The sequence below is a fragment of the Euprymna scolopes genome, chromosome 42, assembly GCF_053919585.1.
Source record: "Euprymna scolopes isolate OS-2025 chromosome 42, ASM5391958v1, whole genome shotgun sequence".
Taxonomy (NCBI): domain Eukaryota; kingdom Metazoa; phylum Mollusca; class Cephalopoda; order Sepiida; family Sepiolidae; genus Euprymna; species Euprymna scolopes.
The window spans coordinates 48,657,370-48,672,389 of record NC_136523.1 but is presented as its reverse complement, the minus strand read 5'-3'; positions in this window follow the sequence as shown (position 1 = coordinate 48,672,389).

Genomic DNA, 15,020 nt, shown 5'->3' with positions numbered 1-15,020 from the left:
CTCCCCAATCTTTCACGAAAAGCACCCGACTAGCTGAAACCACTGTCAATAATTTTCCCCATTCTTTATCTGTGCCTAAATCGAAATGTAGATTCCATGAACAAAGCTTCTTTTTTAGAAGTGCATGCCTGTGGAACTCTCTTCCGTTTGCCCATTTCCCACCTGACTACAACTTGGATGTCTTCAAGTCCAACACAAACAAATTCCTGATAAACCGCCTCCTTAAGTAAGGCACTTTATCAAATCTCCATTACTAACGATTACTACGATATTATCCCATTGATTACTGTAAACGCAATAACCCTTATCCCCGAGTGGCTTCCGGGCCTTGATAAGTGGTGACTACGATGTAAAAAAAAAAAAAAAAAAAAAAAAAAAATTTCTTTGTAAAAATAATTTTTTTCTTCAGAATTGTCTGATCTATTCCCTGTTTACTTTATTCCAGCTCGTTTCGACTTATTAGTCCAGTGGTCTCCATCAATTTCCTGTGTTAATACCTCATTGTGATACAGCTTCCTATTCCAGTAGCTTCTTTCCAAGTACTCCAGGTTGTGGAACTCTCTTCCTCTTCACTGTTTTCCTTCTACTTACAGCTTTGGTCTTTTAAAAACTAAAGTCAATAGGCATCTCCTGTCTTTGCAATAATCAGCTTTCGTTCTTGTTAGCCCCTTACATCAAGAGGCTTCATACCTTGTCTTGAGTGACATCAATAAAAAAAAAAAATTTTTAATTGAATTTTTGAATTACTTTATACATATTTTCTTACATTGGAGCAAATATATAGAAGAAATTGCCAAGGTTGCTGCAAAGAAGGTAGGCTCCCTCCACTGGGCCAGAAAACTTACACCCACCAATATCCTGTAGCTTTACAAAGCTATCATTTGCTTAACATTCACAGGAAACATGAATTTGAACAAATACATTGAGGACAATGCTAAGATTGCTGCAAAGAAGGTGGGCTCTCTCTACTGTGCTAGAAAACTATTCACACCAGAGAGTATCCTACATCTTTACAAAGCCACCATTCGCTCATGCATGGAGTATTATTGTTACATATGGGCTGGTGCACCAATCACAAGACTCTCTCCCTTTCACAGAATCACAAAGAAATGTCTCTAATCTGATAGGTCACACACTATCTGAAGCTCCAGCTCCTGTCCCACCACAGCAATGTTGCACTCTCATGATTGTTTTACAAAGATTTCAATGGAATGTGCTTCAATGAACTTGCAGAACTTGCCCCTCCACGCCAATCAGCAAAACCCCACCCCTTCACTGGAGACCATCCAGGTGCTCGAAAGCTTTTTTTTTTTTTTACACAGTGATCACCACTTATCAAGGCCCGGAAGCCACTCAGGGATAAGGGTTATTGCAAGTACAGTACGTTAGTGTGGAGATTTGATGAAGTGTTTACTTAAGGGGGAGGTTCATTAGGAATTTGTTAACGTTGGACTTGAAGACATCCAAGTTGTAGTCAGGTGGGAAGCAGGCAGACGGAACAGAGTTCCACAGGCGTGCAGTTCTAAGAAAGAAGCTTTGTTCATGGAATCCACGTTTTGATTTAGGCACAGATATAGAGTGGGGGAAATTTTTCACAGTGGATTCAGCTAGACGGGTGTTTTTCGTGAAAGATTGGCGAGGGGGGACCAGAGACTGGAGTTCAGACGAGCACCTGCCATGGAAATAACGATAAAAAAAGGATAGGCTCACAACGTCTCTTCTGTGGGAGAGAGGTGTCAGGGTAGAGAAAAGCTTTCTACTCTAAAAGCTTCTTTCCTCTAACTGCTTGCCTTTGGAATTTCCTCACTACTCCCTCTTTCCCTAATTATATCAATATGCAGAAATTTAAATGTAATGTAAGCAAACACCTTGCTGCACAACTCCCTACTTAGAGTGTGCATGTAAATATAGTTGCTAGAAAGTTACTTGTACCTCTACAAGGCCACCATTCGTCCATGTATGGAGTATTTTTGTCACAGAATCTGCTACAAGTCTCTCATTCTTAGACAGGGTTCAAAAGAGTCGCCAACCTAATAGATCGCGCACTGTCAGCTAGGCTTCCATCGATGAAATGTTGCATCTTTGCTTGTTTTACAAGTATTTTAACGGTAAATGCTCCAACGAACTACAAGCCCTTGTATCCCCCCTCCCGCTCTCGACGTAAATACCACCAACAAATCCCCGACAAGCAGCAACCCCCAACCCCCACCCCCCACCCAGATGCCAGAAAGCCTTCTACTCTAATAGTTTCTTCCTTACGACTGCTCGATTTTGGAATTTCCTTATGGATTCCTGCTTCCCTGACTATACTGATATACAGAAGTTCAAGTGTAATGTAAACAGACATCTTGCTGCTCAACTCCCTACATTGTACCTCTGCAAATTATATCCCAGATAGTAGCCCCTACATCAAAGTGGCACTGAGCCGTGTTTAAGATGAAAATGCAGAAAAAAAAAATTCATAGTAACTCCTTTTGCTTAGTTTTGGAGATAGGAGGGAATTGAGAGAGTTTAACCATTTCTAAAACAGCTTCATGAAACGAATTAAGTTTTAAAATAGACTGTAATATCAACTGAGAACAATGCAAAGTATCTCAACTGAAATAAAGATGAAACAAAGAAATGAGGAGGGGAGAGGAAGTAAAGGAGAGGAAAGGGGGGGGGAGAAGAAATTCACAATTTAAATTGTTTAACTTAAAATAAATAAAATAATTAAAAGCTTAATTGTTCTTTGAACAAACTTCGTTCTGTTTTTCCCAAGGGGTCAGGCGTGGTTGACCAGCCTCACAAAAAAAAAAAAAAAAAAAAATACAACAAAAATAAAAAGTGGTAAGATCTTTTAATCTGTCTGCGCACAAGCTTTGAAGTTTAAAAATAAAAAATAAAAAAAATAAAATAAAAAACATAAAATAAAATAAAAAAAAAATAAAAAATAAATAAATAATAAAAAAGTAAACAGCAATAATGCAGTAAAGAACAAGAAGCATGGAAAAGAGCAGAGATGGTATCCAGAAAAAAAGCACCAGGAGGAATACCAGAACAAAGTGTTACATGGGCAGTTCCACAAAGCTACAGAGAAGCTGAAGAGCGACAAGTCATGGGATTTGTTAAGAGGGTTATTTGAAGAAAGAGACTATTCATTTTTTAATACTTCTTATTGGGTGACTGGTTTCATTTAACTATTATTATTGACAAGTGTTTTGTCTGTTAGTATGGGGAAGTCCCATAGAATCTTGCATTCCTCGGACCAGCACTTTTTCAGGCTTGTGTGTGTACTACTTGTCAGATCTTTTAAATCCCCATTTTTCACACAATATCCAATGGATCAAGGAATTTGAGAAAAAGAGTATATCGTGAAGATATAGACCCAAGTATGTGGTGCTGCAGAGGAAATAGCAGTGTCCAACATCGTGCTAGAATGTCCAAAATTAGCACAGAAGGAATATAAAGAAAGAAGACACTTGCAAAAGCGATCCATTGGATATTGTATGAAAAATGGGGATTTAAAAGATCTGACAAGTGGTACACACACAAGCCTGAAAAAGTGCTGGTCCGAGGAATGCAAGATTCTATGGGACTTCCCCATACTAACAGACAAAGCATTTGTCAATAATAATAGTTAAATGAAACCAATCACCCAATAAGAAGTATTAAAAAATGAATAAACGTTCGTTTTTCAAAGGAATATGCAAATTAGTTAACTTTCATGAAATCACTCACATATTCATGACTAAGTATATTAAGTTTGTTTTAATGATTTTGAAATAGAGAAGTAGGCTTTTAATATCAATGCCAGAGCAGGCAAAAAAAAAAAAAAAAAAAAAAAAAAAAAAAAAAAAATCAACTTTATAGATATACTAGCAGGTTGCCTGGCATTGCCCAGTCATAAGATACGCTTAAATAAGATATTTTAATTCATGCAAATTACGTATTTATTATTATAGAGACAATTCTCTATCGATTATTAAATTGAACCTAATGTATAGTAGTGAGATCAAAACTAAAAAAACATTTATATGACTTGGACGCCATTAGTTAGAATCGAAACCAAAACATACAACTCTCCACCCTCATTCCTTAGCCTCCGAGCCACACCCATATGCATACATACATTATACAGGGTGGCCCACTTAAAAGTAGTCCAGAAAATGTAGTAGAGAGGAGGAACAAACTGCAATACTTTCAAAATCTGGAAGGAAATATTTACTGGCTAGTGAAAGCAAGTTTAGGGATTTATGAAGCCTGGTGTTCACACCACAGACTCAACCCTCGAACGATCCCCAAAGAACTCTTCGACATATGCCATAAAGTATTCCCGAAAATACACACATTCCATTTACAAGGGCCAGCAAACGTAGGAAAAACTTACATACTAAGCTCAATCAGAGAGGGAATCAGAAAATACGGGGGAATGAGACGTTGGGATCAAGACTCCTTCACACATGCGAACTGTGTAGACGGAACACTGATTTATACAGACGAACTGCAGTTCTACGCTCACAACATATTAAAAGGAAGCCACACACATGTAAACGTTAAAAACAATCACAAAAGACTTATGAGACGAACATCTTGTCTATTAACATCAAACACGGATCCATGGTTAACTATTCCAAGAGAGGAACCAAACCTAAAACCTAGGATGTACTATCATCTATTAAAAAAACACCATGCAAAACCTGAAATACTGGGGCGCAAAAAAACTGACACCCAAAATATGGTACATATTATGGAACAAAAAAAAAACACATTGAAAAATGGGAAACAAATACATACGACCACGAGGAGATAGAACAAAAATGTCCAATACCGTCACCGAAAAAATCTACTTCACAGAGGCAAACTTCAAATCTCCAAAAAAAAAATTATATATATATATATATATATATATATATATATATATATATACAAACTAACACCACCACCAGCGCCTGGACGGTTCAGAGTTTTATGACTATGTAGGTATATCAAATATACGTCAGAGTTTGGTGTTTTTTAGACCGTGTTATTTTATTTTTCATTTGCCGCATGCCAAACAAGGAATTACTTAGGTTATTGAAGGTTGTGTTGATTTAGTCAAGTATGGATAAATCACAAACAAAAGCATTTTTTCCTTTTTATTCAAAATGCAATTTAGTGTAGACTACTGACTAATTTCTAATACACTTTTGCCCTCTTTCTGATTTTATATTGTCGAAATCTCAGATTTTTTTTTTTTTTTTTTTTTTTTTAAATCACTAACATGGTTTTCTGGCATTGTCCAGGAACATGAACAACAAAATAAATTAAAAAAAAAAATTTAAAAAAAAAAAAGGGGGGGGGGGTTAAATCACTAATATGGTTTTCCGGCATTGTCCAGGAACATGGACAAAAAAAGCAAAAAAAAAAAAAAAGGGAAAATTTGAAAAAAACAGGGCAAAAGAAAAAACAGAAAAACAATGGCTGAACTGAGGAAGTAAATTAAAGATTTTCTCTTGCAATGTAATTTTATTTGTATTGAACTATCAATGATCTCCCAAAACACATACTTAAATCATTCGTTGACATCTATGCTGATGACACGACCATCTATGGCAACACATCAAAGGCCGTAAATGACAAAGTTCTCTCTGATTCTCTCTCCGTGATCTTGAGCACGTGGTACAATGGGGGAAGAGGTGGCTGGTTACTTTTAATGCATCTAAAACCAAGCTCCTATCTTTACATCATCAACGCTCTGATACCCATTTGGCATCAACTGAAATGGATGGCTCTCGTCTTGGGGAGGCTTCATGTTTTGACAAGGTTTGACCTTTACTCCTGATCTGAAATGGAACACGTACATAAAGTCTGTTGCCGAGGTCGCTGGGAAAATGGTGGGATCCTTCAACTGCTCCAAAAGATATCTCACTAATGATGCAATTCTCTATCTGTATAAAAGCCAAGTACGTCCAAGGATGGAGTACTGCTGCCACATCTGGGCAGGAGCTGCTAAAAACAGCCTATCCTGCCTTGACAGAGTACAAACTATACTTTGTGGCTTAGTGGGGGATAAACTTTTCTCTTCCCTGTAACCTCTCTCCTTGAGAAGAGACATTGTGAGCCCGTCTTTGTTTTATCATTATTTCCATGGCAAGTGCTCGTCCGAAATCCAATCCCCACCCCCACCAATCTTTCACGAAAAACACCGTCTAGCTGAAACCACTGTCAGTAATTTTCTCCACTCTTTATCTGTGCCTAAATCAAAACGTAGATTCCATAAACAAAGCTTCTTTTTTAGAAGTGCACACCTGTGAAATTCTCTTCCATTTGCCTGTTTCCCACCTGACTACAGCTTGGATGTCTTCAAATCCAACATAAACAAATTCCTGATGAATCGCCCCCTTAAGAAAGACACTTTATCAAATCTCCAATACTAACGATTACTACAATACTATCCCATTGATTACTCTACATGCAATAACCCTTATCCCCGAGTGACTTCTAGGCCTTGATAAGTGGTGACCTTCATGTAAAAAAAAAAAAAAAAAAAAAAAGTTATGTATTTATCTCATTTTGGGTAAGTTCTTCATTTAAAATACAATGGACACTATTTTCATAGAAATATTAATAAACTCAAATTTGCTGTGTGCCATTGTTTTTTCTGTCTAAAAGACAATTTTTTGCCCTATCCAAAAAAATATCAAAACATATTGGTCGATTAAATATATTTCTCATTCCGTGAAATTTTTACGCACCTTGCTAGTATACATCATTACGTTAACAGAAGATTCAAAAGGTTTCGAAAATTCGTATCATTTTCAGAACGTTTCAGTCGATGTAACCTCCGACCTTCTTCAGGTATATCTTGTCGAACTCAGGAATGTTTCTGTTGAACTCATGAATTTGGACGGAATTTTGAACGGAGCCCTTTATTCATTTATTTATTCGCTTCATGCGAATAGTATGTTCTTGTTCCATCAGCCATGACCATCAAATTCTAAAGTTTGACGGAAACATCCCCCTCCCCGAGTTCGACAAGATACACTTGAAGATTCGAGGTTTCATTTTGTTTAATAAAGACATTTAATTTCTTTATCATGATCATCATCACACGAATCCGAAGATTCTAATGTTGGCATTGGTTTCCTTGATATTTTTCTAGTCAAAATTATTTTTAGAGGGAGACATTTAGTATTACGAGGTGGACCATGTGAAGGTTGCCAACATCCTAAGTGAAAGTGATATTTGTGGAACAAACTTGGGACATCTGGATCAGCCAGTGTCGTTAACCACTGTCAACATCTGCAACAAAGAGGTGAACTTTCAGATCACGAATACATAAATTCAGCCACCATAACAATGCAATTTGTAATCCCGTCTGATCTAGTCGGATGGAAAAAAAAAAAAAGGCATTACTTTTGAAACGTTCCTTGTAATTCGAGGAGCAAGTTTCTAAGGAATCTGCCAGTAATCTTCAGTTGTATGGACCGAAGTGGATTCGGAGGCAAAACTTGATAGTCGATAGGAGTTGCGAACACTGTAAGCAAAAAAGTAGAACGTAGTAATGCCCATCAACCATAAAACGTTTTGGATAATATACCCACCCCTCGACGTAAACACCACAGACAAACCTGACAAGCAACAAAATCCCACCCCAACATAGAGATCCCCCAGATCCCAGATGTCAGAAAGCCTTTCACTGTAACAGTTTCTTCTCCAGAACTCCTAGACTTTGGAATTCTCGTCCGGGTTCCTGCTTCCCCGACTGTACTGGCATGCAGAAGTTCAAGTGCAATGTAAACAGACATTTGCTGCTAAACTCCCTACATAGTATCCCTGCAACTTATGTCCCCAAAAGTAGCCCCCTGCATCAAAGTGGCACTGTGCCTTGTTTGGGGTGAAAATGCAAAAATTTTTTTGATTATAAATTTCAAGGTAATTCTACTAAAATCGTTATCTTTTAAAAACTAAAACATTCCATCAAAATACAACCATGTTTTAATAACTAATAATCTACACAATATATTTGAAGAGTTTTTAGGAAAAAAAAAAATGATAAAAATGTAAACACCATGAAAACGGACATTTTGCTTCAGATCACCCCCCTCCCCAACGGTGCTTAAAAGCTTAGTACCATTCCCTTACGAAGAATTTCATCATGAAATTTGGAAAACGACCAGAAAGAATATCAATCTCACTTATTGTCAGATGGTCTTAAAGAGGGGAAAAAAATATCCAAACGTGCAAGGCAAAAAAATAGTCTTAGTTTAAAAAAAAAAAAAAAAATTTTTTTTAGATTGTCAAGCTTTTTCTATGTATGCAATTATCAAGATATTTTAAGCAATACCAATTTTTTTTTCATGTGCACTGCTATAGAAAGGGTTGAAAAACATGGGTTTCGGAATGATGGGGGTGAACACTCTGCCCGAGGATGTCTGTGGGAATTTAGTATCAGGGCCGGAAACACTTTCTATTTAACACTTAGACAGGTACTACGACTCCTCCGAATCTATCAGATAACTTCAGTTTGAGAGTGTGACAAGGGCAAATTCTATTTATAACTCTATAGATGAGACCCGGCAGGCATTACCACTCTAGAGTCAAAATGGATTTGGGAGTAGTCGTAACTAAGGGGGTAAACCCTCCCACACCCCAAATTGGAGCCTGAGAAGAGAATTTGAATAGTTGATATATATTTCCAAATCGTGCGTGCGTGTGTGCAATTCCACATCAAATAATTCAGAAATTCAGGAGTTTGACACTTCTATCCTAAGATTTTGTTCCACCTTGTAATATAAATAGACATCCTAAAAACTAAAAACACTATGGAAATTTGATCGTTTTTAAGTAGAACAAGCTGAGCATATGAGGTCCCTCTCTACGAGTGAAAAAAATTTACTTTCACCATGACTAATGTTTTCTCAAGAACTAATTCAAGGAGTAGTTACTGAGAAAAGTGCGAATAAATGAATAGATAAACAATTTTGGGGTAATTTTACCATTATAATAGCCCCGGAAATCCGTTTTTTACAAAAATTTAATTTCACCATGACTAATGTTTGTGCAAAATTAAAAAAAAAAAAAATTCAAGGAGTGGTTATTGAGAAAAGTGCGAACGAACAGAAGTGAATTACTAGGTGCAATCCTTCCTTTGTCAGGGGGGGAGGGGGGAAGAAAGTCAGTTGTTTATATCAATGTCAGAGTGAGAGAGAAAAAAAAAAAAAAAAAAAAAAAAATCAAATTTATAGGTATATAGATATATACTATTCTTTTTATATAATGCATATATTTAATAGATATTATGTATAATATACTAGCGGGGGTACCCAGCATTAGTGAGGTGTGTGTGGGGGGGATCAAAACAATAATAAAGGGTAAAATTAAGAATAAGCGAATGAAATATGTTAAAGCTTTTTTTTTAAAAATCGAGGAAAAAAAAAAAGCCCCCCCCCCCCCCCAAAAAAAACACACAAATGTGATGGAAAAATAAAACGGGGAAAATAAAGAATAAGCAAACGGTGGGGGGGGGGGAATAGATATTAAAACTTTAAAAATGGAAAAAAAAAAAAGTACTTTATTTCACACAAACATGCAACCTTAAGATAATGCTGTAAAGATAACCATTGCTCTACGATAACGTCAGCGATGTAACATTGCTTTTTTTCTATTTAAACTAATTCCAGAAAGAACGTTTTTCGTGCCTGCGTGTTTGGCTAAATTTTCATGAAACGATTTTTTTGCTACCCTCCTTCATTGCAAACGTCTATTTTTATAGGAAATGACTGACTGCTTTTTTTTTTTTTTTTTTAATTCTCACATATTCGACTGAGACATTGCCCGTTCAGATGGTACTGGTTTCAACCCGGTCCAATGCCACTGAGAAAAGTTTTAGGCAGACATACATACCTAAAGGTTAAGGTCTGGTTAGTACTTTCTCTCCTCAAACATTCCATCCACCTTGACCCTTCATGACTATGCCTTTTCTATTATTATTGGGTTACATTTTAGAAATTACCTTCAAAATATTCTGTATTACTCAGATTCTTCAGACTACTGTTCTCATCTTGAGTGTTATGTTCATAAGGTTTTGTTTTATGTAACCTCCGACCTTCTTCAGGTGTATTTTCTCAGGAATCTTTCTGTCAAATCAGGAATTTGCACAGAATTTCGAATGGAACTCATTTAATCCACAGGGATCGCATGCTCTCATTTAGTCAGCCATGACTGCGTAGAAGTCCTAAGTTGAAAGAGAGTCGCCAACCAGATAGGTCCTGAACTGTCATCTAGGCTTCAGCCTCTGTCCCATTGACGAAATGTTGCATTCCTCTGCTTGTTCTACAAATACTTTAATGGTGAATGCTCGGACGAACTACAAGCACTTATACCTCTTCGACATAACTATCCCCGACAAGCAACTAAGTCTCACCCCTTTACAGTAGAGATCCCTAGGTGTAAGAAAGCCTTTTACTCCAATAGTTTCTTCCTCAGAACTGCAAGTCTTTGGAACTCCCTTCCGGGATTCTGCTTTCCCAACTGTACTGATATGCAGAAGTTCAAGTGTAATGTGAACAAACATCTTTCTAGTCATCTCCCTTCATAATGCCCCCGCAAATTATGTTCCTGATAGTAGCCCCTACTTCAAAGTGGCAGTGTGCCTTGTTTGGGGTGAAAATTGAATAATAATAAAAAAAAATTGCAATTATATCTCGTGTGCAACTAGCACAGAGGACTGAATCTTTTACCTCCAGACATGTAATTTATAACTGCATTTTACCAAGTACTATATCCATTATGCCACGAGTCTTTACATGTATTAACCCTTTATGACCTGAATTATGATGTAGATGATTAAAAAAAAATATTCATTGTCGATTTTAAACTGGAAAATTTTTTTAGTTCAATAGTTAAACTACCACTGAGAATTTCTGCATTTCATAAATTTATCCATTGTGTTTGAAAAAAAGTGTGTTTATGACAAAAAACAAAATCCTTCACTCTCTTGAGACAGATGACGGCATACTGAACAGAAGCAATGGATAATTGCAATCTGGAGGTATCTGGCATCTATCCAGATACTGAACTAATATGTACAAGGTGTGTTTGAATCTATTCCCACTTTATTTGTGATGTTATATTTATTTATTTATAACTGAACAAATTAGTTCAACCAGGGCATAAAGAGTTAAATCATGGGTTCCATTCGAAATTCTGTGCAAATCCCTCAAATTTTATAAGATATAGAATGTTGGTGGTAACAAGGTCCGAAACATGAAAATAAAACTCAAGACGAGAAAAGTAGTCTGAATAATCTAAATAATACGAATTATCAATCCTCATCTCAAAAATTCAGAAACTTAACACCTTCAAATTTGATGCCTATTTTTTTTTTTTAACAATTTCTAATAAGGTGCCTTCAATAAGGTTCCAGGCTGTTTTTTGTACATGTATCTAAAATTGTTGTAGACTCTTGAAAATTCAGTATGTTATTGCTATACGTCTTATGAGACGACTGACCAATTTTTACGATTTCAGGTTCAAATGAACAGCTACACCAGGAATAGGAATACACCCTAGTAAAGTCTGATCGTCACAGCTGGTGAATTTCAAAAATACTATCTGGATGGGAGGACTCTTTAGAAGAACGATATGCAATAAAAATTTTGTTTTAAACTTAGAAAAAATACCATAGAAACGTATGGAATGCTTCAGACTGCTTTTGGACCATCTGCATGAAACGAGCATCAGTTTTTGAGTGGCATAAGAGATTCAAGGAATCTGTGAGGAATGATGAGAGGTGTGGGAGGAGTAAGGAAGTCAGTACATCAGAGTTGATTGGCTAAATATAGAATTTCATGGATAAGGACTGTCATGTGTCTATAGAGACAATAAGTGCACAGTTTGATGTCAGTGTGGGAACTGTACACAGAAGGAACTGAAAATGTGGAAAATCTGCACAAAGTTTGTCCCAAAGGTACTCAGAGAAGAGCAGAAAGAAAGATGTTGTCATGGGCAAGATGGGCATCAAGACAGTTCCTCATCCTCCTTATAGTCCAGACCTTGCTTCATGTGACTTTTGGTTGTTCTTTTAGCTCAAGGAAAACATTAGAGGCTGTCCTTATGCGACAATTGGGGAGATAAAAAAGGCTGTGGCGAGGGTCATTGACATGCTCACACAAAAGGACTTTTTTTTTTTTTTTACATAGGCGTCACCACTTATCAAGGCCGATAGACCACTCAAGGATAAGGGTTAAAGAGTGTAGAGTAGTCAAAAGGACAATATAGTAATCAATAGTAATGAAAGTTCGGTAAATTTGTTAACTTAAGTGGAACGGCTCATCAGAAATTTGTTCACGTTGGACTTATAGACAACCATATTATAGAAAGCTGGAAAGCAGGAAGACAATTCCACAGGCGTGCAGTTCTAAGAAAGAAGCTTTGATTATGGAATCTATGTTTAGGTTTAGGTACAGATAAAGAGTGGGGAAAATTATTGATAATGTTTTTAGCTAGTCTAGTGTTTCTTGTGAAAGTTTGTCCCAAAGGTACTCAGAGAAGAGCAGAAAGAAAGACGTTGTCATGGGCAAGATGGGCATCAAGACAGTTCCATGGCACGCTTTCCAGAAGTTGTTGGAACGGTACAAAAAGTGCATTGCAGCCGGAGGAGATTACTTTGAAGGGGACCAGAGTTTCATGTGTGTACTATGAATAAAAGTGCTTGTACGAAAAAAAAAAAAAGTCTGGAAACTTATTGAAAGCACCTCATATGTCTAAATTGCAAGCAATGACAGAGCAAACTAATCAACTTTATTAGTTTGTTTTTTTTTCCTATGATTTTTAGTGGATTTCTTTATTTAGTGCATTGGTCCATCATGAATATTAAGTGTTATATAAAAAAAAAATAATGTGACATTAATATCTTCTATTTTAAAGTATATGTCAGCTTAATGGTTGCATTTTATTGTTTAGTTACAAAACAAAACATACTCTTCCTTAGCATCATCACAAATCCATATTAAATTGCTCAAGGTGGGGCAAAGAATTTAATTTAATTTCCGGGTAAATACCACGCCAGGTTGACTAGTATATTTTTTTTAATGATAAGCGAAACAAGATATTTTAAAAAATTTATTTTCAAAATTGAATATTTTTAATGTCTTCAAGATATAATTGTAAGACAGCGCATATTGCACATGTGAGAAAATCAGCAGCAGCCATAGGATAACTGACTGGTGAAAAGATTAACAGATGCCGTAAGATAACTGCCATGCAAAAATATTAGCAGTAACAGCCATCTTAGAAAATGTGTATGAAGAAAAGGAGAAAAAATACACACGGTCAAAAACAGAGGATAAGTACGGGCCGGGGAAGATGGAAGTGTGAACACAAGGGCAAGAAAGCGCTGGCTAGGGCCGGCATGAGGTGGCTTTTAAAAAGCACATGTAATATGGCAGAGATTGTAAAATAGTGCAAAAAGAGTTTAGAAACATAATGAAATGTGATATTTTGGAAGAACCATGAATAAATGCATTTTATTGCACTTAAAAAGATGCAAAGTCAGTATTTTATTTCTTTTCCTTTTTTTGTTTGTTCCTTTGCGACCGAGTATCTGACAACATGCAGATCTGAATGGTTGAACTGTAATGATACAGTTAAAATGTGACGACCACGTTATATATCAGCCATTATTTATTTATTTTTTTTCTTCTTCTTTTAGTGACATGTCAGTCACTTTTGAGTAAATTTGCGTGTTGGTATTAACTGTAACCCTTGTAAGGTCACATGTTAATTGCCTTGGGTTAAAATTTTGATACGAGGAATCTCACAGCAACATGTTAAAAAATTGAAGAAAGTCCCTTTTTTTCTTATTAATTTTGAAAGCTTGCATGTATAGAAATATTTTTAAATTAAAAAGTAGAAACTATGATTTTTTTTTTTTTTTTTTGTAATTCATAAGCAAAACTAAGAAAACAAATGACTATGATTGAAACATTTTATGGCTGTAAGAAAAGTGCCAAAAATAAGCTCTGGATGATCCCCTTAATGTGCGACCTTAGGGGTAAATGTCACATAGCCCACTACACAAGTCAGGTCATTACCTTTCCAACGAGCCTTCAGTTGTTAAATTCTGATCAATAGTCCCTGAGATTTGGAACTCATAAGATTGCCAAAAAAAGTGGTGTGTATATCTATCTATCTATCTATCTATCTATCTATACATCTATAAAAGTGAACGTGTCTGCTGTCTGTCTGTCTACATTTCCCTACGCAATAATTCTATCAATTTTCAGTCTACAGACTCGAAATTTGATATGCAGGGTACTGAGATTTGGGAAAATCTTTGTAATCCGTTTTTGGACAGAAATTTGGCTGCTAAGAGGTCAAAGTTCAACGATTTGACCTTTGAGAACTCTACCAAACTCCGACAATTTTGGGTATAAACAAATGAAATTTTAGGTATAGGTTCCTTGGACATGGATCTAACTTAACTTGATTTGAGCCCAAAACAATAAATGTAAAGAGGTAATAATAGGGGTCAAAGTTTAAAAAAATACCTCTGCGGTCTCTACCAAATTACTCAGTTTCTGGTCTAAGCATTTGAAATTATAAAAAGAGTATTCAGAGATAGGGCAAGCTTTTTAATCGGTTTGGGTTGAAATTTTGAGCTAACAATATATAAATGTATGTATGTATTTTTGCATGTCTGCTTAAAACTTTCGACAGAGGCGACGGATTTTCATAAGATAAGTATCGTTTTGAAGCTCGACCCTTCAGACGACAAATACCGAAAAATTGGATAAAAACATTAATTTCTTCACCCTCAACTAGGCACTTTTCTACAGGGAGGGCTGCTTTTTTCACAGATATTTTTGAAAGTCATCCCCTATTTTCGATTGTCTAACCTTAATTAAAACCTACGTCACTCCCAGTTTGGCGGTGGTCGTCACAGCAAAGACGTCACAATTTTTTACCCGTTCTTTTCCTCCTTCACGGTACGGGTTCGAGCCCGTTTTCCTACTACCACTTTTTTTTTTTTTTTTTTTGCTCAACACACACCTCCA